This window comes from Panthera onca, chromosome F2 (assembly GCF_046562875.1).
Source record: "Panthera onca isolate mPanOnc1 chromosome F2, mPanOnc1 haplotype 2, whole genome shotgun sequence".
NCBI lineage: Eukaryota > Metazoa > Chordata > Mammalia > Carnivora > Felidae > Panthera > Panthera onca.
The window spans coordinates 3,718,358-3,741,816 of record NC_138356.1 but is presented as its reverse complement, the minus strand read 5'-3'; the positions used below and the strand labels follow the sequence as shown (position 1 = coordinate 3,741,816).

The 23,459-nt window shown below is 38.1% G+C and overlaps 1 pseudogene; it reads left to right on the top strand.

Annotated features, from left to right (window-relative positions):
* The first annotated feature begins 2,132 nt into the window (after positions 1–2,132).
* On the top strand, positions 2,133–3,768 carry LOC132664874 (polyadenylate-binding protein 4 pseudogene; annotated as a pseudogene).
* Positions 3,769–23,459: the final 19,691 nt, after the last annotated feature.

Below are 23,459 nucleotides of genomic sequence, written 5' to 3'. Positions count from 1 at the left end.
CTTCAGTGCATAAGGAAAAACCTTCTAGCATAGAGGACAAGCCTGTGATCGACACAGGATGGGTCTTCCATTCCTGAATGCAACCTAGCCCTAACCCAGATAATTTAATCCAAATGCTCTTCCGCTCACCCCACGGATTCTGATAAGTACAATTATTACTATGCCACAATGACCAGTACACGGTCAGGAAAACAGGAGAAGAAATAAAGCAGCCAAAACAAGCAAAGTGGCATAAATATTTAAAAAGCAGGAAGAAGGGAGCCTCGGTGGGTCAGTTGGTTAAGCGTCTGGCTTCAGCTCAGGTCACGATCTCGCAGCACACAAGTTCGAGCCCCACGTCGGGCTCTGTGCTGACAGCTCAGAGCCTGGAGCCTGCTTTGGATTCTGTGTCTCCCTCTCTCCGTGTCCCTCCCTCACCCACGCTCTGCCTCTCTCTCTCTCTCTCAAAAACAAATAAGCATTAAAAAAATAAATAAACATCTAAAAAAATAAAAAGTAGAAAGAAAATAAGGGCATGCTACATTTAACAGAACAACAGAAAGAATAACAGGTGGCTATTTCTAAAATTTTTTTTAATGTTTATTTTTGAGAGAGAGAGAGAGAGAGAGAGAGAGAGAGAGTGAGCATGAGTGAGGGAGGGGCAGAAAGAGAGGGAGACACGGAATCTGAGGCAGGCTCCAGGCTCCGAGCTGTCAGCACAGAGCCCAATGTGGGGCTCAAACTCACAAGCCACGAGATCATGACCTGAGCTGAAGTCAGAGGCTTAGCCAACTGAGCTACCCAGGCACCCCAACAGGTGGCTATTTCTATGAAGCCATGAAAACCAGAAGACAATGAAATGCACATGGACTGGGTTTACTCCCACACTTTAAAATGACAATTAATAAATAAAAATAAATGAACGAATGATTGAGTGAATGAATGAATGTATGAATGGAGAAAGAAAGAAAGTAGAGAACATATTAATGGAGAAAGATGCACAGAGTGAGACATTGAGAAATCTGCAGTTAGCTTTGAGTGTTCAGCCAAGTACTGATCAGGGCATTCAGGGTCTGGAGGAAAGTTCTGGAAGCCATAGCATCACATGAGAGGATCAGAGGCAGCAGTACCACGTGCTCATGCAGCCAGGGCAATGACTCTCCTCAGGCAGGTGGGAAGCCTCACGATTCCTGGGCATAGAGTCATGCTTCACGAAAAAGTTAGAGGTGAACCAAACTCAGGTCTGGTCTCACCTAAAATACCTTAAAATCAAGGTATGAAAAGATCAAACCATCTCTCTGCCCAGGGACTCCGTGGCCTCATCAGCTTCAGGCCCAGCAGCCTAACCAGAGAGAGAGAGAGAGAGAGAAATTAAAAAGAAGGAGGGGGAGCGGAGGAAGAAGGAGAAAGAGTAGAAAAGAAGGAAAAAAGACGTACTTTAAAATAAAAATATATATAATTAAGAAAATTAGAATAAAATAAGTAGAATAGAATAGAATAGAATAGAACAGAATAGAATGGAATGGAAAAGAGAACATGCGAAACTTTGTTGGACTCTGGGCAGGGAAGCTTCCTGGCACGGTCGGCTGGAGTTGGCTGGTGAGTCAGCAGCAGCTACACGGGTCCTTGTTCCCGCCTGTGAGCTGCCCACACTGGGTGTGGGGATGACCGCATGCCCAGCCCTCCCAGAGTTTACGTGGTGTCAACTACAAATTTTTGGTTTCCCCCTCCCACTGGCTGTTGGCATCTTAAACGTCCAGGAGCTCGAAGCCTGTATCTACAGAGCAATGAATGTCCCGGGGGCCCCTTGGGAGCAGCCTTTGGCTGCCTTGTGAAGGACAATTGAAAATTTCAAGCTCCCAGGAGGATCATATTGGTTTTGAAAGTCTGCTGTGTTGCTGTCGTGCCCTGAACTCCTCTGTGGAACTCTCTGCCTTTCTGAGCCACAGCTTCCCTTAGCTTCACTCCATGCCAACTGTGGGCGCAGCCTGGGTCACAGCTCTGAGAAGAGCCCCCTTCAACCTGTGTGCTCCTCATGGGACATCCTCCTGGTGAGGCTTGGGGTGGCGGGGGCAGGGGAGAGCAACGCTTCTGCCCCTAGCTGCCCCTGTATGGGACTTACCCACCCTCGGAAGGCAGGGAGGCCTTGCCAGATGAAAAGCTGTCCTGCTGGGCCTGTGCTGTCCATCCAGGTCTGACGTGATCACCTGTGCCCCCTGGGTTACAACTCCATCAACTTCCAGCAGCCTATTGATGCCAGGTATGCCTTGGGCACCACGAAATTTGATGTGATTAAGGGAAAGCCACTTTGCATCATGCGTTCCCCCTCTCGGCGAAAATCTGCTCTGAGGAATGTCTTCAGCGAGAACGTGGACAAATCTCTAGGAAACAAGGCAATGCATGATACTTTTTCTGTCTTTGGAAACATTCTGTCCTGCAAGGTGGTGTGTGATGAGAAAGGCTCTCACGGTTATGCCTTTGTCCTCTTGGAGACCTAAAAGGCTACTGACAAGGCCTTGGCTCCTCTATGACTATGAAGTGCTTGTGAGCAGGTTCAAGTCTCCCAAGGGTGGGAAGCTGAGCTGGGAGCCCAAGCCAAGGAATGCACCAATGCTTACATCAAAAACTTTAAGGAGGAGGTGAATGGCGAGAGTCCGAAAGAGCTATTCGTCCAATTTGGCAAGACCTTAAGCGTCAAGGTGGTGAGAAATCCCAGTGGGAAATCCAAATGCTTTGACTCTGAGCTGTGAAAAGCATGAAGGTGCCAATAAAGGCCTGGAAGAGATGAATGGAAAAGAAAAGTCATATTTCTAGCCCCTTCACAGGAAAAAAAAAAAAAAGCGAATGACAGGTTGAGTTAAAAATGGAGATTTGGACAGCAGAAACAAGTCAATTCATCGATATCGGGAAGTGAACCTCTACACTAAAGAACTTGGGTAACTCCATTGATGATGGGAAGTCAAGGGAAGAGCTTTCTCCTTTCGGATCACTCACCTGGGCTAAGGTAACGCTGGAGGAGGGGGAAAGCATAGGGTTTGGCTACATGTGTTTCTCCTCCCCTGAAGAGGCAGTCAAAGTAGTCACTGACATGAATGGAGGCATGGTGGCTCCAAGCCGCCATATGCTGCCCTGGCCCCCGGGAAGGAAGAGAGAAAGGCTCAGTTGATTAATGAGGCCTAAACTATACTGGTAACAAGGTAGGAGACCTTACGGCTTCCGAGGAATATCACGCACTCTACGCCAGCCTGGGCCTTGTCCAACCTTTCTACCATCTGGCTCTAACTGGTAATGTCCCAGCCTCTGGTGGCCTCTGTACTGCCACTCAGAGGGTCGGTGTTCCCGCAGCTGACGTGCAGAACATAGCACCTCATGCTGCTCTCGCTGCTCCTACCCTACAAATATGCTCCCAGTGTCTGCAGCCCTCACACTGTTGTCCAGCCTCTGCAGGCACCCCAGCCTACATTCCACATGAAGGTGCTAAAGACACCTCCATGCTGGCCACAGTGCCTCCCCAGGAACAAAAGCAGTTGCTGGGTGTTCTGCTCATCCAACCAATGAATCCAGACTGACTGGAAAGACTACAGGACTGACAAATCCGGGCTGCTACACATGCCACAGTCTACTGAATCCCTCCACTCTAAGATGGGCCACGCTGTGGCTTTTCAACACGTTCCTCATGCCAAGAGAGATGGTTCCCGTTTCCATTGCTGCCTCTTCGACAAGGAAGAAAAAGTTCAAGCACGAAATAATGCCTTATGGAATTCGACTCACGATTTGGAGATTTCCTAGCTCATTCTATGGACCTCAATACTGAGAACAACAAATTACAAATTTAGTAGGTCATTGTATATCAAAAGGTCAATTATGAAGTGCGGAGAAATTTTCCATTAAAGAATATATTCTCTGGGTTTTCTGCTATTGCCCAGACAGTGTTCACGATTTTTTCCTATTCTGGGCTTGGATTTTTCCCTCCAGAAATTGGTTTTGTTTAATGTACCTAAGTCTTAAGTTTCTCAATTAAAAAACTTCGTAAAAAAAGATCAAGCCAGTTCCAAGTAATTTAAATGTATCTCAAATAAAACTGAAAGGTATGGATGGGAATAATAAAATATTCAGTACCATGAGAAAACATTCACAATATCTAGAATTCTATCAATGATTACCAGAGAGGAAAAAAAAATCAAAATATGTCCCTTAATGAGGAGAAAAAAAATCCCTACTCATCCAGAATTGACAGTAATTAACAAAGACATTAAATCAGTTACTATAACTCTATTGCACATGTTCAAACTTTTAGTAGATGTGGAATAAAAAAGACCCAAATCAAACTTCTAGAGCTAAACCTACAATATTTCTGGATGGATTAACAGCTGATTAGATATACAGAAGGTGAAATTAGTGAAGACAATGCAATAAAAATGATCAAATTGAAACATGGAAAGAAAAAACTTCACAGAGTATCATTGACCTTGGATCCAATTTCAACCAACCTAATCTATGGTATTCAAAGTTTCCAAAAGAGATGTTTACAAACTATTTTAAGATATAATTGCCCGAAATTCTCTAAATTTATGAAAACTATAAACCACAGATGTGAGATGCTCAATGCAGCTTTTTAATCAAATCAATAAAAACCTATGATAAATAGAAAATTTTATAAACAGCCAAGGAACAAAGATAATTACAAGTTATATACGGTAGAACAAAGGTAAGAATGTGTGCAAATTAATAAAAGGAAACCTTTAAAAAACTGAAGTCAGGATGCCAGCAGGGGGAGCTCTAATGCCCTGCCACTTGAGGTCGCTTGCAGACCCAAAAGTTAGATATACCTTGTAAGTCCACACTACTTGATTTTCTACTTTACTACCCCAGCAGGAGGGAGAAAGACTGAAACATACTCTAACTTATAAATAAATCTCAACACATCTTAAAAGTAATCAACTTACACTGAGGTTTTACTCCAAATTCTAAAAAATATAATTAAATCGGAAATCAATAATGAGGGGTGCCTGGGGGGTGCGGTCCGTTAAGCCTCCAACTCTTGGTTTCAGCTCAGGTCATGATCTCACAGTGTGTGGGTTGAAGCCCACATTGAACTCTGCCTTGATGGTGTGGAGCCTGCTTGAGATGATCTCTCTTCCCTCTCTCTCTGTTCCTCCTCCCCTCTCTTTGTCTCTCTCTCAAAAATAATTAATAAACATTAGAAAAAAGAGAAATCAAAATGAAAAGATATCTGGAAAATCCCCAATTATATGGAAAACACAATATATTTTCATCCTAGTGGAAATAGGAAAAAATATCAAAGTTTGTGGGATGCTGACAATGGTACTTAGTGGATTATAGCAGTTAAACACACACATTAAAAAGAAGAAAGCGCTAAACTCAGTGATCCCCAACTGCCATCTTATGTCACTAGAAAAAGAAAAGCAAGTACAATAAAAATATGCAACTGGAGGGAAATATTAAAAATCACAGTAGAAACCAATGAAATAGAAAATAAATAAAAATCAGTAAACCCAAAAGCTAGTTCTTTGAGAATACACAAAAAATTGATAAGCCTTTACAGCACTGGTTATGGAAAAAAAAGAATAGATGACACAAATGACTAATATCAGGAATAAGAGAGATGACATTGGTCTAGCTGTTTAATAGAAAAGAGAAATTATGAATAACTTTATGCCCATAAACTTAAGAATCTCAATAAAATGGACAATTTCTTTGCAATACCGAACCTACCAATGCTCATTCAAGAAGTGCATAATCTAGACAGTTCTAATGTTATTACAGAAACTGAAGTTGTCGTTCAATTCTTTCTTATAAAGAAATTCCAAGTTCATATGGCTTTACTGGTGAACTGTAACAATAATTTAAAGAAACAATAATGGTAATTCTCCATTAAATCTTACAGAAAATTGAACTGGAAGGAATACTTTTCAATTCATTCTATGAAAACAGTACCCTCATCACAAAACCTGTCAGTCACCATAAGAAAAGAAAACTCACCAATATCCCTCATTAACATAGGTGAAAAAATTCTAAACCAAATTTTATGAAGGAAAATCCAGCAATACTATGTCAAACACATATAAACAAACATGAACAAGTGGGATTTACCCCAAGACTGCAAAGTAGGCTCTACGTGAAAAAAAAGAAAAAAATCAATCAATATAAGTCAAAATATTAACAAATTAGTAAAGAGCTGTTGAAAGGTTTCAATAGAAGCAAAAAAAAAAAAAAAAAAAAAAAGAATACTTGACAAATCCAACATCCACTGGTGATAAAAGTCTTAGTATATTACAAATAGAAGGGAAATTCCTTAACCTTAGAAGTGGGTTAGAGAGAGGTAGGGAACAAGGCATGACATCATACTTAATGGTGAAAGATCAAATGTTTACTTACTTGGATCATAATTGAGACAAGGATATCTAGGCTCATTATATTGGTGGTTCTAACCTGTACAATGGAGCAAGGGAGAAAAATGCATCTTGATTGGTATGGAATTAAAACTGTCTTTGTTCACAGATGACATGATTGCCAATGGAAAATGTCATGGAATCTATCAAAATTCTATTAGAACTAATAAGTTCAGCAAAGTTAAAAGATATAATATCAACAGGACAACTAGTTTTATTTACATATACTAGCTACAAATAATTAAACATTTGTCTTTTTAAACAATTAAACTTTTAAATTAAAGAAAACAATAGCTTTGGAATAGCACAAAATAATCAGGTATATAAAATAGGGATAAAACTTAGAAAAAAGATATATAGGACCTATATTAAAACTGGGAAACATTGCTAAGATAAATTAAAATCTATATTCAAGAAACCAATTTTGTGGATTAGAAAATTAAATACTGTTAAGACTTTAATTCTTGCCAAATTCATTTATAGATTCAGTGCAATACTGATAAAAAATCCCAGCAGACTTTTGCAATATTTGACAAGCAGATTCTCTCAGTTGTATGGAAATGGAAATGGAAATAACCCAGAATAAAATAAACTACTCTGGAAAAAATAAAGCTGGAGAAATAACAATACCTAACCAAAGGCTTCATTTAAAAATTAAAAATATATGGCATTGGCATCATGAAAAAGAAATATAGCAAAGGAACAGAATAAGTCTTTCATATATCCATATATGGCTAACATATATGCTTAAGAAAATTTAAACAACTCAGTGGAGAAAAAGAACTTCCAAAACACAAAACAAAACACTGCGCGCGCGCGCACACACACACACACACACTCTCATGGAGTAAAACCTTGGTTTGTGAGCAGCATCATTTGTTCCAGAAACATGATTGTAATCCAAAGCACTTGTATATCAAAGTGAATTTCCCCATAAGAAAAAATGGAAACTTAGATGATTCATTCCATAACCCCAAAATATTCATACAAAAATGATTACAGTACTGTAATATAATACAAAATAATAAAGAAAATACAAAATATAAAGAAAGATAAACAAATTAACCTGCATTTACCTTTGAAAAACTTCATGACTGGTGTGAAGGAGACAAGAGAGAGGAGGGTTATTGTGTAGAATGATTTTCACTATCACCAACAGAATCACTGCTATCTGTTGACTCAATGGAATCTTCTTTTCATGCAAATGTAATAAGGAACCTATCCAATGACACTTGCTTTTGCCCCCTTTTGAGGATTTCACGGAAATGTGACATTGCATTGTTTTAAACAGGTCCATCGCTCGCACTGGTAGAGCCTTATTTGGATGGTGCTTTTCTACAAAATTTTGGACTGTTTCCTACATTTACACATCTCCCTAATCTTATTTGAAGTAAGGGATTCCTCCTCTTTTTTCTCCTCCTCCTCTGCAGACTTCTTATAAAATCTTGCAATTTTGGCCACTTGCATACCTCATTCGTACTTCTCAACTTCCTTCTTAACTTCCATTGTAATCATCTCCTTCTACTTACCGCTTTCCTTTTCAACCTTTTTCTGCATGGGGGCCATTGTATATGGTCCTACGGATGTTGACTACAGTACAGTATTAATAAATCTTGCATTTACTGTATTTGATATAACTGGCAATAAGGCAGCAGAGGAAAGGGTCTCTATCTGCAGGCAGCCTGACCTAGAAGGAAGCAGAGCATTCCTAAGCTCACTCTTGTCTGCAAAAGCAAAGGGCTGTCCACAGGTGCTTTGAAGGGACAAAAATACATTAGTGCCCATTGTGGGCACGTTCCAACTTTGTGAAAAATCACTGATTTCTGCCAGTCACCATGGCCTGAGACTGAGCATCTGAGTGTGGGAGACGATCACTCACATCCTGCAGAGAGAGAGAGACAGAGAGAGAGAGAGAGAGAGAGAGAGAGAGAGAGAGAGAGAAGAACCCATTGGCTCAGTTGTGACCATGTGACATTTGACATCATGTACTACTCATATTGCAAGACATTGCTCATTTATCAAGTTAAGATTTATTAGAGGGGCACCTGGTTGCTCAGTCTGTTAGGCTTCTGACTTTGGCTCAGGTCATGGTCTCGCGACTCCTGGGTTAGAGCTGTGCTGACAGCTCAGAGCCTGGAGCCTGCTTTGGATTCTGTGTCTCCCCCTCTCTCTGCCCTTCCCCTGCTCACTCTCTCTTTCAAAATTAAATAAACATTAAAAAATTTATTAGAAATGTTTGCTCCTCTTGTGGAACACTCGCAGAGCAAGGTGCTCACAATCCAAGGTTTTCCTGTATATGAATTTCTTGGTAAGGCAAAAGTATGGAGACAATAAAAAGATCAATGGTTGCCAGGGTTGTGGGGGGTGGGTAGGGTGAATAATCAGAGAACAGAGGATTTTTAGGGCAATGAAAATACTCTGTATGATATTATAATGATGGATACATGTTATGCATTTGTCCAAACCCACAAAATAAATGATGCTAAGAGTGAACCCCAAGGTAAACTATGGACTTTAAGTGATTATGGTGTGTCAGCGAAGGTTTGTTCTTGGTAACAAACATTCCAATGTGAGTGATGTTGATAACGGCTATGGAATTTTGAGAGTAGGGGGTGTACTGGAAATCTCTGTATCTTCCCCTCAATCTATTGTGAACCTTAAATTAATCTGAAAAATGCAGTCTTTATTAAAAAACAGGACAAGGCACAGACTTATAAGATATGTTTGCTAAGCACTCAAAGGACTCATATTCAGAATATATAAAGAGTACTCAAAAATCAAGTAATAAACACAAAAATAAAATGTGCAAAAATTTAACAAGTGTTTCATAAAAATATATGGATGGTGAGTAGGGCCCATGAGAAGATGCCCATAATGGAAAGTAGTCATAATGGAAATGCAAGATAAACGACAATGAAACGCCACAGCACATATATTAGAATGGCTAAAATCACAAAGACCGGCCATACCAATTGTTGGCAAGTATTTGGAACTTCTGTAACTTTGAAAAAAAAAAATTAACAGCTTCCTAAAAGGTTAACCTCACAGCCTTGCACTCTCAGACACAAATCCTAAATAAATGAAAATATACGTGCATTCAAAGACTTGTATGCCAGTGTTCATAGCGGCTTTATTTGTATCATCCACAAACTCCACATCTGCTGTCTGAGGTCAGTCACTGGGCTGCTTCTGTGAACCTGCTAGGCCTGAGGGCCATTGTGACCTCCTAGCTGCTGGTGTTTCATGGCTGCCCAGTGGCCTCCATGCCCTTGGCTATGAATGAGCGTGGTCTGTGCACGCCTGCCACCATCAATCTTTCCTGTAGAAGAGAGCCACTAACGGCCTCCTTTCACCAAGGCATCACTGACGTCCTTGGGAGATGGCATGTCCTCTGGGTGTTCATGGAACTTGGCCATTCAGTCAGCTTCTGGCCTCACGTTATCTCCATCCCCGCCAATCTCCCTTCCCAGAGTCTCTTCCTCTCTGTCCTGTCTGCTGGGGTCACTCACTGTTTCCACTTTACCGCCTTCCCGGGCTTTTCAGATTCCCTCCAGCAGTAGGATTACTGGTCCTCTGGGATCCTTGCCAGGTTACTAAGTCCCACATCCCAAGGAAGGGCCCAAAGTCAATGAATCCCGTTTAGTCAGTTTTACACGCCAGCCCGCTTGACCAAACACCCCCAGAACATAATCCTGGGAGTTGTCCCCTGGCTTCTGCCAGGAAATGCACTTCCCACATCAGGACCTGCACATCCCCAGAGAGATCATGCTGCGACCTATCCCGCCATAGGCTTCGCTGCTCACATTAAGCCCGAGATTTTAAAAATCGCCAAAAAACTTAGTAATCGAGGCAAATAATGTTTAAATACAATTTTTTTAAGTGAAAATGTATGCAAAAAAAAAATCTATTTCATAAATCGTCAAAATTTTAAAAGAAGGAAGGAGTGGCTATTGCCTTAGTCCCAAATCACCCCATCCTCCTAGCTGTGCCTCAATATTGTAGTGTTAACCTACCTCCCTGTCCCTCTCCTCTCAACAGCTAGTCCAGTGAGGACTAACAGGTTAAGCGTGAACCCTCCTCACCAAGGCTGTTCAGCGCCATGCGCTGGCTTCTGGCTGGCCTCTCACTGCAATCACCTGACCTAATGAAGGGATAGAAATACTCACTTATAACCAAATGGAACTCCTTCCAATCTTTTGGAAGGAGTTTTTGCTACAACACATAGACACAGGCTGTGTTTTGTTTTGTTTTTAAATGCTACCAGTAGAACATTCTTCCTGAAGCAAATTCATAAATTATAGCACAGACAGCTTGAAACATAGTAAAGGAATTTCAGGGGAGCTAGAATTTCTCTCAGTCTAAAGTGTTAAAACACTGACATGGTTGACACAGGGGCTTTCTTCACTGAGGGTGACATGTGTTTTAAAGAGAAATAGATTTAGCGCAAAGCATGATCAATCTAACAGGTTTTCCAAATATTTAACTTTCTGAGCCTCAAATATTTATTATGTGTGATATTTTTCAAAAGAGGAAGTTAACTCAGTATATATTTTTTGATAGAGCATTTTTGTCTTTTAAATAATAAAAGTGAGACTATTAAGAAGTTTGATTTTTAAAAATGCAGCCATCCATTACATGGAAAGCAAATATAATTTTTAAAATTTTTTTAATGTTTTTATTTATTTAGTTAGTTTTGAAGGAGAGAGAGAGACAGAGCATGAGCAGGGGAGGAACAGAGAGAGAGGGAGGCACAGTATCCCAAGCAGGCTCTAGGCTCTAAGCTGTCAGCACAGAGCCCGAGGCGGGGCTCGAAACCAGGAACTGTGAGATCGTGACCTGGGCCGAAGTCGGACTCTTAACCGACTGAGCCACCCAGGTGCCCCGCAAATATAATTTTTAGCATGGGCCTGCCATATTAATTCTCTTTCTAAATTTCCCTTGGATATTTTCCTAATGGTTAATAACACCCTTTGTTCACATTTCTTCATGGGTTTTGTGTGTATGTAATGTAACTGAGATTATAGAGATACTATATTTATTATTTGTAATATACAGTGAATGAGCAAAAAATACAGGAGGGTGTAATAAAGGTGAGTAATATCTTATAGTTCATTTGACTGCAGCACCTTGTCTGTAATTCTACAACACAGAAATCTCTTTTTCTTCTTTTTAATTCTATGTTATTAACAAAAGTCTTAGGGGAAATCATCTAATTTAGTTTTTAGCCCTTACAAAAGGCTACACTGGTATTCAAATCTCACATTCAAATGAAATTATTTTATTAATAGTAAAGGTAACTTGAAAGGAAATCCCATAACTCTATGGAAATGTTTACTACTATTTAAGCAGTTTCAAGATTAAATTTTTGTGTTCACTTTGGCTTAAATTCCACATAAAGAAGTCTTTACTCAGATAATTTGTATTTAATATTTAACCTAGTTATGATGGTCTTAGTCTGAGTCTTGGTTTTTGACTAGAGGCAAAGTATCAGCCTTGCTTTTCTAATATGCCTTTTCTTTTTTTTTTTTTTTTTTTTTTTATTTTTGGGACAGAGAGAGACATAGCATGAACGGGGGAGGGGCAGAGAGAGAGAGGGAGACACAGAATCGGAAACAGGCTCCAGGCTCCGAGCCATCAGCCCAGAGCCTGACGCGGGGCTCGAACTCACGGAGCGCGAGATCGTGACCTGGCTGAAGTCGGACGCTTAACCGACTGCGCCACCCAGGCGCCCCTAATATGCCTTTTCTTAAAGGGATGTGAGTGGGCCTTGATCCTTTATTAAGACATTCTAGTTCTCATACCTTGTGATTTACATTACTACGAAATCTGAAGAAGTCAAAATGGATTAACTTGATAGAGCCTTCTACGCAGTAGGAATCATTTGTGATATCATATAAGTGAATCAAGAAACTTGTATTGAGTCCCCAATGAAACTTTTAAAAAAAAGGTCCTCTTTAAAAAATGTTTCCTGTCCTTGTGTTAGGCAACATGACAATGTAGGTATCCTTATCTTCCATTGGATGTTTGAAAACTGGAACTGAGATATTCGAAAATTCTCACTTGTGATGAGCTAACAAATCAGTTAATGCAGAATTTCAATCCAGGCCTTCAAGTATGTAATTCTACTGTAAGTCAGTTATTTTTTTTTTTTTTATCCAACAGAATGGTTTTTGGAAATCATGAAGTCTAATGCCAAATTTTATATGGCATAATTGAACATTAGAAAAACTGACTTGGCTAAATACTCAAAGCAAGTTTTTGTCAGGGTGAAGAAGAAAGCCCATGTCTACTGATTGTTATACTCATTCCTCTATGTCAAGCGGCCTTTCTAGATGAACTACACACAATCATTAAACACCGCACCAGGAGTGTTTGCAAATAGCATTTCAAAGCAGGATTTCAATCCTTTAGCAAATACTATTTCAGTGCCTGTTCCATTCCAAGTTTTGTCCTTTTCCTTGGTTTTGTTTGTGTTGTAATCACTCGGATCCCACTGACAACCTAATAATCTTGTGTTTGTTGGTGATCTAAATATAACCGTCAGGAAATATTGCTTCACATTTGAATTTAATGGCTTTTGAAAAGAAAACATTTGTTTCTGTGTTTGTGTGGGGAGATTTACACCTACTTTTCTGTAACTCTGAATGAAGATGCATACACATATCAAAGTATCCTCTCTCAGTGTCTAGATAAGAAAACTCTTAGGTATTTTCCAATCTTTACCAACAACTGTCTACTCTGGAAACTATTGGGTTTTGACCGTGGTTGTATTTTCAGTACAAAATAGCTTACAAAAAACTTTTTACAGACAAGAGGGAAAATGGTCAAGTGGAGTTTTCACATGAGAACCAATTTCCCAAACTAAATTATGCTACAATGGCCCATGGATGCTAGAAGTTCTGCTTTCAAGTTGTCATATAGAGTAAAACAAAATATAAATTTAAAAAACCATGCCAGGAATACATGGTCTGTACTCTTCGGAAGCAGCTTTTGAGCTTCTACTTGGCCGAAGGAATATATTCATGCTTCCAAATATTCTACATTTTAATGAGCCACACTTATTATTCAATAAAATTAATCCTTGTTTAGAGCTTTCATCTTATTTTGAATATAAATGTTATGCTTGTCACCACATTGGCTTATATGTCTATTGTTTCATCCACTAGATAAAACACTCTCGAGGTCAGAGAGTACTTTTATCATAACTTTACCTCCAAGACAATGATTATTTGTAGAATAAATGAATCGACATATTTATTTAGTGTCAACAGGGAACTGAATATCTGAATGGAATGTCTTCCATTGCATTTCTTTACTGATCATCAGCTAATTGGCAACAAAGACCAGTGGAGAGATGCCGAGGAAGGTATAGCCTGTATTTTACACAGCATCAGATGTCAAAGTAAAGCAGGGAACAGAGGGTCTGAAGCCTGGGCATTGACCAGCTGACCAAATGGTTAGAGGTCTTTGTCCCTGTGTCTCTGTGTCATTTTCTACAAAATAAGGACAGTACTGATTGGTCCTGCATTGCAGTTGCTGACGGAAGACAATGAAATTCTGCATTTATATCAACTCTGTCTTGCCCTAAAGAATTGTCTGTGGCTCATGACAACATGTGTCTGAAAGCTCTTCAAAATAGTGCATTATACATCTAATGAAAATGAATGGGATTATTTTATCATTAAGTTTCAATGGTACTTCATTAATAGAGTGAAGTTGAGCATGCTTTTTATGTATGAACAAAGCAAAGTCACATCAGAAATTCTTGGGTGCATAAGTGAGAGAAAAGCCAAATGGGAATGTTGAGAACATGGTTGGATAAAGGGAAATGTTCTGAATCTTCAGCACTTCTCAAAGAGGTGTAGGCAGCTTACAGACTTTCTGAGATAGACAGTAGGTAAATGTCTTATGAAGGAATATTGATTATGCAACTCAGGAAGGGTCTTTAGGATAGGATGACAAGAGTCTAGGTTTTTTTATTTGATTAAAACCACACTCAGAATTACGTGTGTCTGTTCGTTCATCTTTCTTCACTTGTTTTCTTGCTATTACTAGTGATTCCATTTATCTTTTATATATTTGTCTGGGTTTCAGCTGTTGGTTATTCTGCTGCATGGCTAACACACTTCTCAGCATTCTTTTCATGTTTTATTTATTATGAGTAAAATGAATTTAATGAAGTATTCAATCTATCTAATATGCATACAGGTTGTAATAATATAAGGTAAGTTAGAGTGCTTGTTACCAGTTCAGGCTCTCATTTCAGATACTTGGAGATGAATTCCAAATTTTGTATAAACTAGCTACATGATCCTAGGTTAAAATTTCAGTTACCTATATCTGCATAACCAGTCTCCTAAAATTCAGTGGATTGAAATAACAGGAATTTATTTTTCTTACAATTTTGTAGGTTAAGTATTTAAGCAGGGCCCAGGTTGGCAATTCTTTTGCTCTTGAGTCATGAGATGTGGTAACTCATGTAGCTGCGTTTAGCTAGTGATTGTGCTAGCTTGGAAAATCCAACTATCTTCACTTATGTTATCTTAGGTGAAATTCTCTCTCTCTCTGTCTCTCTCTCTCTCTAACACGCACGCACGCGCGCACACACACACACACACACACACACACACACAGTGTCTCACCAGTCAATACTCAGACTGAATTTATTTACAGCACAATGACTGGCTTCCCCATAAGGCACCAGGTAAAAAATTCCAGAATGCTTAAAGCCCAAAATTGGACCTGGCACAGCATCACTTCTGCCAAAGTATGTTGGTCAAAGTAAGGGTCAAGGCCAATTTATAAGGATAATTATTAGACACCTCTTGACACATCTACAAAGAGAATGTAGAAAAAAATTAATCATTGCCATCTTTGGACACTCAATGCTTTGTAAGCATGAGCTCCCATTTATAATTGGAGATGATAACTTCACAGAATTATGAGGACGAAGTGAAATGAAATTTGTAATTTATATGGCAAAGGGTGTGTCATAAGTAAAAATCAATGGAACTAAAAGGCAGCCTACAGAATGGGAGAGGATATTTACAAATTACATCAGATAAAGTATTAGTATCCAAGATCTATAAAGAATCTATCAAACTTAACACATAAAAAACAAATAATCCAGCTAAGAAATGGGAAGAACATCCAGATGGCTAACAGACACATGAAAAGATGCTCAACATCACTCATCATCAGGGAAATACAAATTAAACTCATGATGAGATATCACCTCACACTTGTCAGAATGACTAAAATTAACAATACAAGGAACAGCAGGTATTGGTGAGAATGTGGAGAAAGGGAAACCCTCTTGCACTATTGGTGGGAATGCAAACTGGTGCAGCCACACTGGAAAACAAGATGGAAGTTCCTCAAAAAAAACTAAAAATAGAACTACCCTACAATCCAGCAATTGCACATTAGGTGTTTACTGAAGGAATAAAAAAATACAGGTTTGAAGGGGAATATATACCACAATGGAATTTAAGAAGCAAAACAGATGAACATACGGGAAGGGGAAGAAAACAAGGAGGGAAACAAGCCACAAGAGACTTTGAAAGTCTCTTTCAACAAATTGTTTTTTAGTTTTCCAAATAAGATATACAAATAACCAACAAGTACATGAAAAGGTGCTTAACATCGCTAATCTTTGAGGAAATGCAAATCAAAACCACAATGGGATCATCTCATGCCTGTTAGAATGGCTATAATCAAAAGGACAGGAGATAGCAAGTGTTGATGAGTGTGTGGAGGGGAAAAAAACAAAACAAAAACAAATGCTTGTGTACCATTGATGGGGATATAAATTGGTGCAGCCACCGTGGAAAACAGTATGGAGTTTCCTCAAAAAATTAAAAACAGAATTACCATATGATCCAGTAATCCCACTTCTGGGTATATATTCAAAGGAAATGAAAACAGGATCTCAAAGAGATAACTGTATTCCCATGTTTACTACAGCATTTTACTCACAATAGCCAGGATATGGAAACATCCTGTGTCCGTTAATGAATGAGTGGATAAAAAAGATGTGATGTACACACACACACACACACACACACACACACACACACACACATACGCACACAGGGGAGTATTACTCAGCCATGAGAAAGAAGGAAATCCTGCCACTTACAAAAACCATGGGTGGACCCTAAGGACATTATCCTAAGTAAAATAATTCAGAGGAAAAAAAATATAGCATGGTATTATTTATATGTAGAATCTTTAAAAAAAGGCAAAACTCAAAACTCACAGAAACAGAGACTAGAAAAGTAGTTTATCAGGGCTTGGGAGGTAAGGGAAATACGGAGAGCTTGGTGAAAAGGTACAAACTTTCAGCTATGAGATGAGTAAAGTCTGAGTAAAACATGGTGACTATCATTGATAATATTGTATTTTGTAATGAAAATATGCTAAGAGAGTACGGCTTATATGTTCCCACAAAAAGAAAAAAAAGTAAGTATGTGAAATGATGGATGTGGTAATTAACTAGATGGGGAGGAATTCTTTCGCAACGTATACATTTATCAAATCACTATGACGTACACTTGAAATACCTTACAATTTTATATGTCAATCATACCTCAATAAAGGTGAAATACAAACTTCCTTAAAAATTAAAGATCAGCACAAAAATCCCATCATCATCTGAAAAAGAAACAATCATGCAATAATAAATTATCAAAGAGCTCTCAAAAATGAAAGGCAAAAAGAGTAAAGCCAACGTACATCAGAGGGAAGGTCGGAGGGGTGGAATGGGTCAAATAGGTGATGGGGATCAAGGAGTGCATTTGTGGGGTGGTGAGCACCAGGTGACATATACAAGTGTTGAATCACCATATTGTATACCTGAAACTAATATTATACTGTATGTTAACTAACTGGAATCTCAATAAAAACTTAAAGAAAACAATAATAATAAAAATCTATAAAATTTATATATATATATATATATATATATATATATATATATATATAGTCAAGGGAATAAGTAGAGAAAAAGCTGACAATTCTAAAATAAAACAAAAGAACAAAGAAAAGTGAAATATGTTAGGTAGCACAAAGGCCATAGAATACCAACCAAGGAATCAGATTTATGATTAGCAACTTTCCAGAAAGAGAAATCTGAGAAAAAAAATGGTTTCCTAAATCACCTTCCTGGGATGTGGGGTATGCTAATTGTTTTACATTTGAGTCATAAGAAGTTAGCTGAGGGGTTCCTGGGTGGCTCAGTCAGTTGGGCATCTGACTCTTGATCAAGGCTAGGGTTGTGATCTCACGGTTTGTGAAATTGAGCCCAGCATGGGGCTCTGCACTGACCGCACGGAGCCTCTTTGGAATTCTCTGTCCACCTCTCCCCTACCCGTTCTCTCTCTTTCTCTCTCAAAATAAATAAACTTAAAAAAAAAGAAAGAAAGAAATCAGCTGACACAAGCAGCATAGGCTGGGAATAAAGACAGAGTATTTTATCCAGAGGAAATGAGAAGGAAATTAAAAATGGAAGGGGGAGATGTCTGGTTTCTGGTGAGACATTGAAGAAGGTTGGCAGTTGTGACTCTTATCCTCACAATACGTTATGAAGAAAGCTGAAAAACTGATAGCAATAACTCAACTTACATGTCAGAGAAGAGACTGAGCAAACCACCAACCCCGATATTGGAGCGACAAACAGATCTAGAAAAGCCCAAAGCAGAAACCTCTGGGGGAACCAGTAATAGGTAGAAAAAACCTAAACTCTGCAGGAATCTCAGAGTGGACAAGTCTGACAAAGAAGAATTCCGGGAGACCTAGTCATGGGACCGGGGAGGCACACTTTAGCGAGTTTTACCTCTTGGAACTCAACCATTTTCCAGTGGAGGGAGGGGAAAAGGAACCAACCTGAAATCTTCCCACAGCATTGTTTTCTTCTTAACAAGGCATGCCTTCAGGAGAAAAGATTTTATCAGGCTAACCTGCTGGGGATTAACCTGTTAACCACAGCTTCATCTACCTGGGAGAAAGAAAATACCCAATTCTAGCTCCCTCAGGCTTCCCCAGAAGGTGAGAGAAATACCACAGGGCAGCTTCATCTGGACTTTCTATTGCACTTACCAGGAAACATCTGAGAAGCAATTGCAATGTTCCCAGCTCAAAGGTACAGGCTCCCTAAAGAGTTGAGATATAATCACAGGACTACAGAAGTCTTTCCACACCTCCCCACCGCATCAATGGGGCTCCTGTATAATAACAGGAGAGTGAAATGGAAAGAACTGCCCACTTGCGAACTTATTGAAGAAGAGTTCACTGGGGGAAGCCAAAAGACAACAGAAATCTGCCTGCCATAAAGGTAGGCATCCTTATATTTATGTTTATAGGCATTGTCTTAACTATTTAGGAAAACAAAGATTTAGTTTCTAGAGTTCAAGGCAAAGGTATTTTGTACATATGGAGGCTAAAAATAATGTTTTGCCATATTTTAGTTGAGATTCTAAAATGTAGAATAAATTTTTTACCAACAAGATCAGAGTTTTGATACCGAGGTGTAGATACAGAAGAATCATGGTACAAATGAACAGTTTTAAGAAATCCCTTCTGTATCATAAATCCTTAACTTCCTTATAGGATAAATTTTGATTTACAATTTTTGCTTTATTGGAAGTACAATTGGGGCACCTGGGTGCTTCAGTCGGTTGAGCGTCTGACTTCCGGCTCAGGTCGTGATCTCACGTTTGACGAGTTCGAGCCCCAAGTCGGGCTCTGTGCTGGCAGCTCAGAGCCTGAAGCCTGCTTCGGATTCTGTGTTTCCCTCTCTCTCTGCCCCTCCCATGCTCATGCTCTGTCTCTCTCTGTCTCTCAATAATAAATAAACGTTAAAAAAAGTACAATTAATATAAACTTTATTGAAACAATTGACTATTTTTTCTTAAAGGAATTATAGGTATTGTTTGAAAATAAGTGGTATTTCAAAGTAATACCTCTCTACCTACCCCAATAGGTTATTTTAACTTATCTTCCAAATATTGTGTAGAGCTAACCATCACATATAAATGGTGATATATGCTGCTAAGCCATTTAAAATGAATACATAGTTTTGGTTAAATCTGGTTTTAAAATTAACAGAAAGCCTTCCAGTTATTGAAACTACTTACTTAATATTTCTATGTTTATTCACTCAACTTGTTTTTTAAGTTTAGCCACTGTACCCAGCTTACTAACACAATTTTATTTTAGGCACTCGGCTAGCTTAACACAACTATGAGATAAATGTGATGCTACATCAAAGGACTCAGTATATCAGAAAAGAAACATAAAGTCAGGACTATAATCATGCACAGTTGGTTTAAGAGATACATTTTAAAAGGTTTCTTTGGGCGCCTGGGTGGCTTAGTCGGTTGAGCATTCAACTCTTGATTTCAGCTCAGGTCATGATCCCAGGGTCAGGATCAAGCTTGCTTAAGATTCTGTCTCTCTCCCTCTGACCCTCTTCCCCATTCATGCTCTCTCTGTCTCTAAAATAAAATAAAATAAAATAAAATAAAATAAAATAAAAGTTTCTTCGTTAAAGTATTAAACAAAAGTATTGCCTGAAATGAATCCATATATTTCATTACCTAAATGGCCTAAATATTCAAAATATTTTATAGAAAATTGTTTTTGTAATCTATACCCCAAAGGTCGTTAGACTTGTTTAAATAGTCTCTCCCATTTCTAAAATATGTAAAGCTCCTTTCAAATAAAATAAAACCTGGGAAATTAATGACAAATATTAGCATGTGGCTTACTTGACTCCTCAAATTTGTACTTCTGTGTAAGATAACTCCCTGTTATACCACTTGTAAAGTCATACCATTTATAAACTTATGAATTGCTTGCTTGTCCACAAATAATACTCATTATCTTTGACTTTAAGGTTGTAAAGTGTACATAAGTACTCCCAGTATAATTAACTCAGGATATATGTTATTGCTGAAACAAAAATTCTTGGAACTCAAAGAATTATTATTTTTTTAATTGGAAGACTAGGAAAAATTTCTCTAATGATATTTTACTCTTGTCTCGCTGAGAAATGCCAGAAAAGGTGCCTTTTATTTTTTATAGTAGCTGTCTATCTCAAACAGATAAATAAATACCTTCAATTAAAAAAAAGTTTCTTAAATATACTACTTTTAAAGTTGGAACTTAGATGACAAAAAGTATAAATATGAATGGATTCTTGTTTTAAAATACAAAATATTTTCTCTTGTAGAATTGTACAGGGAAATCTTCCCCAATACTAGTTTTCTGGTTTGACTAATAGTATATTTGCCAGGCCTTTAAGCATAAGTAACTCATTTTTCTTTCTCCAAAACCATTGTAGTATTCTTTAGATTTTAATTATAAGTAAATGTAAACAATAAACCTCTTACTGACTGTCAAGACCAAGTAAAAGAGCTAATACTTGTTAGTGATATTTAAGGTTATTTTTGAAAATTAGAATCCTTAATTTTACTGTGTAACATTGTCCAAATCCCATTCCAGAGAAATTTACACACTACAGCTAAAGGCCCGATTTCTCGTGAAGTATTTCAATATAATAATGAAGTACTAAATTACCAAAAATATACCAAAAGCAATCACATTATCAATGGGGTATTTTTAACAGTGGATCAAACCTAAAAACTCAAGAAATAACAACTGTTGATGAGGATGTGGAGAAAAAGGAACCCTCATGCACTGATGGCGAGAATGCAAATGGGATCAGCCATTGGGGAAAATATGGACGTTACTCAAATAATTAAAAATAGAGTTACCACATGATCTAGTAAGTCCATTACTGGGTATTTATCCAAAAAGAAAGAAAGAAAGAAAGAAAGAAAGAAAGAAAGAAAGAAAGAAAGAAAGAAAAAAACACTAATTCAAAAATATGTATGCACTCCTATACTCATTAAGGCATTGTTTATAATAGCCAATACAAGAAAGTAACCCAAGTGTCCACCCATAGATAAATGGATAAAAAAGATGTGCTACACACACACACACACACACACACACACACAGAGATAGAGAGAGAGAGAGACAGAGAGAGACAGAGACAGAGAGAGAGAGAGAGAGAGAGAGAGACTGAAATATTACTTATCCTTCAAAAGGAATGAGGTCTTGCCATTTGCAACGACATGGATAGACCTAGAAGGTTTAAGGCTAAGTGAAATAAGTCAGTCAGCAAAAGACAAATGCAATGTGATTTTGCTTCTGTGTGGAATTGAAGAAATGAAAACGATGAACAAAGAAAAAAAGAGAGGCAAAAAACCAGACTCTTAAATACTGAGAGCAAACTAATGGTGGCAAGAGGGGATGTGGAGGGGAGGGGTGAAATAAAAGGGGATTAAGAGTACACTTATCATCATGAGCACTGAGTAATGTATAGAATTGTTGAATTATTATATTGTATACCTAAAACGAACATAACATAAGCTAATTACACTTCAATAAAAAAATAAAATGAGCTCAGAACACTAACATCAGCCTACTTTAGGTAACATCAAAACAAAACCTATGTTATAATAAAATGTTGAATATCTAATGTAAAACATGCTTTTATTTCTTGTATACTAGGTGTGAGTTCAATTTCAGCATTTTAAGTGGCAGTGTAAGTGGTTTTTTATTTAGACTAGATTGTGCTGAAGGCATTCATCCAGGCAATGAAGGAGTTCAGAACGTATCACCCCAAAATATGCCACTTAGTCATATTGATTCTTTTGGACTGAAGCTATCTGGGAAATGACAGGTGGAGGAAGGATTCTCTGACCTCCTCATTTCTATGCAAAAGCAGGTCACAAAATTTCTCATGAGAGAGGTGCCATTTCTGCACCAGGAAGAGGAAAACATACTTACCACCAGAGACTGAGAGATGATACTGAGACAGACCAGTAGAAGCAAATTTACTAAAGTAATCCTTATTTGCTTAATTTCCTCTCTGTATTTCCAAGTCACTGTCCCTTAATGTATTCCCCCTATTCCAAGTCACTTTGACACAACACATTCCTAAAATTTATCATTCTTTGTTTAAAAAGGTGCATAAGCATTTGAATCTAACAGCATTTTCAGGTCTTAATTTTCCTTCTGAAAACTCCCATGTACACATAAAAATCATAAATAAATTTATATGGGTTTTTTTTCTGTTGACTTTTCTTTTTTAAATTTTTTAAATTTTTAATATTTTTAATTTAATTATTTATTTTTTTAAATTTACAGCCAAATCAGTTAGCATGTAGTGAAACAATGATTTCAGCAGTAGGTGCCTTAATGCCCCTTACCCATTTTCCCATCCCCCCTCCTACAACCCCTCCTGTAACCCTCAGTTTCTTCTCCATATTTATGAGTCTTTTCTGTTTTGTCCCCCTCCCTGTTTTTGTGTTATTTTTGCTTCCCTTCCCTTATGATCATCTGTTTTATTTCTTAAAGTCCTCATATGAGTGAAGTCATATGATTTTTGTCTTTCTCTGACTAATTTCACTTAGCATAATCCCCTCCAGTTCCATCCATGTAGTTGCAAATGGCAAGATTTCATTCTTTTTGATTGCTTAGTAATACTCCATTGTGTGTGTGTGTGTGTGTATATATATATATATATGTGTGTGTGTGTGTGTGTGTGTACATATATACATATATATACATATATACATATATATATATATATATATATATATATATATATATATACCACATCTTCTTTATCCATTCATCCATCAATGGACATTTGGGATCTTTCCATACTTTGGCTATTGTTGATAGGGCTGCTCTAAACATGGGGGTGCATGTGTCCCTTCGAAACAGCACTCCTGTATCCCGTGGATAAATGCCTAGTAGTGCAATTGCTGGGTCATAGGGTAGTTCTATTTTTAGTTTTTTGAGGAACCTCCATACTGTTTTCCAGAGTGGCTGCACCAGCTTGCATTCCCACCAACAATGCAAAAGAGATCCTCTTTCTCCGCATCCTCCTCACCAACATCTGTTGTTGCCTGAGTTGTTAATGTGAGCCATTCTGACAGGTGTCAGATGGTATCTCATTGTGGTTTTGATTTGTATTTCCCTGATGATGAG